At 36.5% G+C, this 4,967-nt stretch overlaps 1 non-coding gene across 1 annotated transcript; it reads right to left on the minus strand.

The window, feature by feature from the left end:
* Positions 1-4,141: 4,141 nt before the first annotated feature.
* On the minus strand, positions 4,142-4,248 carry LOC111727292. The gene has a single exon (XR_002774875.1). It is a non-coding gene; the product is annotated as a U6 spliceosomal RNA (small nuclear RNA).
* Between the last annotated feature and the right edge of the window lie 719 nt (positions 4,249-4,967).

Below are 4,967 nucleotides of genomic sequence, written 5' to 3' on the forward strand. Positions count from 1 at the left end.
TTGTTTACCCTAATGGGAGGGTCTATTGTTTACCCTAGTGGGAGGGTCTATTGTTTACCCTACCACTTCACACAGGTGGATATCCATATATGCTCTTTTCTCCATTTCACAGCATCTCCTTTAGCAGTATAGATCCTACAGCTAGTAACAGAAAACCAAACACAAACCTGCTTAAACCCTGTAGTGGTGCATTGAGCTGCACCACCCAGACCCCTGTCAGAACTGAAAGACTGAGTCTTGCAATAGCCAGGAATGCTTCCAACAGACAGCCTCAACTGTTCGATCACCTTGGGATTGCCTTGGCTGATAGAGTTGCCAACCCCAAGGTCATGTCACCCATTGTCCATAGCAGTTTATGTCCAGAGGATGCAGGGTTTTACATACCCAGCCTCCTTACCCTATTTTAAGGCTACCCTGGAGGAACACTCCTGCTTCAGTGTTTGCTGTGGTCTCAGTGTGGTCTTTTTCGAGAGTACATTGTAGCCTAATTTCTTCCTCTGCATGATCATGACTCCTTTCCCTTACACATATATTGATCTCGGGAACATTCCCTGATAATGTCCATCTCAAAGTTTGCTTCCTAGGTAACCTAAGGTGCAATACACATAAAATGAATTTTATTTTGATTTACACAACAGGAACTCCAGAGGCATATCTGTCTCCAAATATCAGAGAAGATGTTTATGTATTTTTTTTCTATTCTGCCTTTTATGTTGGCTTTAACTCAAGGTTAATTTCTTGCAACAAGGGAAAAATCTTTACACCATTTATTATCACATTTGCATATCACCCTATCCAGAAGGAGATTCCAAATAAACTTCTCTGTGAAGGCATATTGGGCGGGTGGGGGGGGTTGGTTTGGAAAGTAATAATTGGCTTTACCAAAAGAATGTCCACCCCAGAACCTTGAGGTGGAGTCACCTTCCATTGGGTTGCTTTGTGGTACACAAGGGTGGCCAAGTGAAACTCAGGTTACTACTCAAAGGAAGGATTAATAAATTGTGGTATAGGTATATCATGCAATCTTATACAGCCACAAAAGATGCAGATCTGGTATCTTTTGTAAAAACCTGGATGGATTTGGGGATCTTTCTCATAAGTGAAGTACTCCAAGAATGGAAAAACAAACATGAATGTCCTCAGTACTAAATTGGAACTAATTGGGCATGTGAAAGCAAAACTCAATGAAATTCAAGTTGGTAGGAGGGGGAGGAGGAGATGAGTAGAATCCCACCCCGTGGGTACATTGCAGGAGTGTATAGCACACTTTCTGGGTGAAGGACACATCTATAACTCTAACTTTAACCATATAAAAGTAAACCATGTAACCAAAATTAATGTGTATGTGCTCCCACAATAATTTGAAATAAAAATTTCAAATTATTAAAATAAAATTAAATAAACAAAATCTAAAAGAAAAGGGGGAAGAAAAGTCAGGATTGAATGGTGGGTAGGTGATTGATACAGCTTGGAAGTTTGTTTCTTCCAAAACTCATGTTGAAATTCTACATCCAATGTTGGAAGGGGGCCTGGTGTGAGCTGTTCAGGTCTTGGGGCAGATCATCTTGAGTGGCTTGGTGCCCTTTCTGCTGTGGGCAGAAATTCTACATCCAGCGTCAGAAGTGGGGCCCGGTGTGAGTGGTTCAGGTCTTGGGGCAGATTATCTTGAATGGCTTGGTGCCCTTTCTGCTGTGATGAGTGAGTTCTTGCCGTGTTAGTGCACATGACAGGTGGTTGTTTAAAAAGAACCTGGAGACCCCTCTTTCTCTTTCTCTCCCTGTGTGACATGCCTGCTCCCCCTTTACCTTCTACCTTGATAGGAAGCCCCCCGTAGTCCTCACTAGAAGGGACTGGTGCCATGCTGCTTATATAGTCTGCAGAACTGTGAGCCAATTATCTTTGTAAATTACCCAGTTTCATATATTCCTTAAGAGCAACACAAAACAAAATAACACAATGATGAACAGCATCTATAGTTCCCCACAAGGAGAAGATAAACAGAATAGTCTTTTCTTTTTGTACTCAAATGACAAATATTCCTTTCAATTTTTTACCAGATAATTCATGTTATTCAAAAGGTTAAAATTTACTTCCATCACACAATGCCTTCTCTCCTCCCAAAGACAAGTTTAGAAGTTTCTCCACAGAATAATGTGTTTACCCTAACATCTTTTATTTAATTATTTGTTGAATAGATTTCTTTTTTGTGGACAGCTGATTCCTTAAAGGTGTTATTCATCATTATACCCCTCAAGTAACACAGGGCCTGACAGGAAAAGATATTCCACATTTCCAAATAAATACACAAATTAATGGGAATCCTGGATTTTCCTGGACATATTTCCAAAGAGTTTATAATAGTGAGGAAGGATCCATAATTCTAAGGTATCTATTGACAAGTACATATTAATGGGAGGAAAAAATAATACACCGAGGAAATGAAAGGAAAAGACCACATCACCTTGTTAGATGGTAACTTCCCAAAGAATAAAAAATCTAAGCACAGATAAATATTGCCTGCTGAGTGTATACATATAAAACATACATTCACAGGTTAGTGAAGAAAGCCACCTTTTTCATCCTGATGAGTCAAGGGCTAGTAGGGGTTCTTTTCTCTATTTTAAATACTCTCTTGAGGAATAAATTTCACAGAGGAGAAAGTGAGGACTGATTGTAATTTTCAAGGTTACAAATGAATTTGAGATCATTACGTTACAATTGAAATTCAACAGAGGAGTCTTTGCTTTTTGAAGATGGTGTAGCTTTAGGTTGTTTTTGAACATACTAACTACGGGAACCTGAAAGGGATTTTCCTCATCAAACATAGAAGACAAGAGCCACCAGTCGTCTGTAATAGTTGCCATTTCCATTTTAAGAAAAAATGCTGCAGAATGTTAGTTACTGAAGAATTGGGTCTGTCATCAAAGTCACTGGTATTCTTGGGAAATCATTTTGCTTAGTCACTTCAATTTATTTCTCAAAACCCTGCTGCTGAGTGAAAAAGTCATGACATGAAAAAATATTGTTTATTGATTTTAATAGGAAAAAATACATCGTAGCTCATCCTAAACCTGAGATACACAATTTTTGAAGATAGAAAAATGTATGAATTAACAAAAATCCCAATTACACGCAAGTGATAGAAACAATTTGAAAATAAAGACAGTCTTTGGTACATGACATATGATATGATGAGTCTGTCTTGGACTCCTCGCTGAAGAAGGAATGTGACTGGTAGCTTTCAGGGAAGGTAGGTAAGGGGTGGTGCTCTAGAAAGTAAATTCATTCTTCTTTTTGATACATTTTCTTCATCAATTTTTCATTCACAGGGTCATGTTATCTTGCATTTGATTTTGGCTCAATATTTTGTCCATGGAGGGACAAAGAACCTGAATTATTTCTCTACTTACTTTTAAAGTAGGAGAGTTATTCATGTTCTAGATAAGGTTTTGTCAATTATATGTTTTGAGAATATTTTCTCACAGGCTTTGGCTTGCTTTATTATTTTCTTGATTGTATCATAAAGAGGCAGGAGTTGAATTTATCCATTTTTTTAAATTACTGATTGCTTTTTTTCTTTCCCAAAGAAATATTGTGCCTTTCTCTCTACTTCTCATGAAGACTTTCCAAGCATTTTGCTTTAGAAGTTTTATGGGTTTCAACTTTTATGTTAAGATATATTACAGCAGTATACTTTCATTTGCTACCACCCAGTTTTTTGTGATATTATTGTCATATATGTTTATTTTACATGATTCAAATAGGAGACAGGTTGTCATTACACCAGGTTTATTTTATTTTTACTTTTTTCTATTTTTAGTAGAGAGGGTCTCACTCTTGCTCAGGCTGGACTTGAACTCTTGAGCTCAGGCCATCCACCCTCCTTGTCCTTTACAGGCGTAAGCCACCGTGCCCAGCTGCCCAGCAACAACTTTTTAAATAAATCTTTTTGTATTTATTTTCACATTTGTGATTTCCTTCAGAATAGGCTTGAAGTTCCTTCTGGTATCATTTCACAACCCTGAGGAATGATGAGGAAACACCTCAACCCTTCCTTAATGCAGCTCTCTTAACAAATTTTGTCACATTTAGTTGCTATGAAAGTCATTATTTTACTATCTTCTTTTTTTTAATCGTAGAATAAAATACAGAATGCTTCAGGAATTTGAGTGTCATCCTTGCGCAGGGGCCATGCTAATCTTCTCTGTATCATTCCAATGTTAGTATATGTGCCACCGAAGCAAGCACTATTTTACTATCTTCTCATAAGATATATCTAAACCCCGAGGTTTAGATTTCTATATGGCTTTTTAACTTTTCATCCCTTTAAAAAGGTCATTCCATTATCTTCTAACTTAGAATATTTCAAATAAAGTCAAAGATTCATATTTTCATTTTTCTCTTGTATATGTTTCTTTCATTCTCTGTCTGTCTTTACTATTTTCTCCTTGTCTATGGGTTCCAAATTTGACCACAAGAAGATTTTCAATTTGTTACCTTATTTAGCATATAATATCATCTTTGGATCTCTGTTTTATATTTCATCAACTTTCAAAGTTCTCTCTCTTTTTCCTTCTGCTTCTCTAATTATATGTATGGAGAGATAGCATGAATTTTTCCTACAAGCCACTAATGCATGTTTTTCTAATTTTTTTTTTTTTTTTTTGTGCTTGAGTAGGTACCATTCATTCTGCTCTTTCTTCAAGTTTACTTTTTCCCCCTATACTATCTTATCATCATTTGGGCTGTACAGAGAAATTTTCATTTCATATATTTAAATTTTCTGTTCTTAGATGGTCATTTTGACTGTTTCATATTTTTTCTTTTCTTGTTGGGTTTATGCATTGGTCATTCATTTATTTCTCTCTTTCATTAAAACATTGACTATTTTCATAATAGCTCCTTTGAAATTCTTGGCTGTTCATTTTAACAGATGTGAGATATGACACTATTTCTACTGACTACTT

Source organism: Otolemur garnettii, unplaced genomic scaffold, assembly GCF_000181295.1.
Source record: "Otolemur garnettii isolate 467f Iridium unplaced genomic scaffold, OtoGar3 scaffold00003, whole genome shotgun sequence".
Taxonomy (NCBI): Eukaryota; Metazoa; Chordata; class Mammalia; order Primates; family Galagidae; genus Otolemur; species Otolemur garnettii.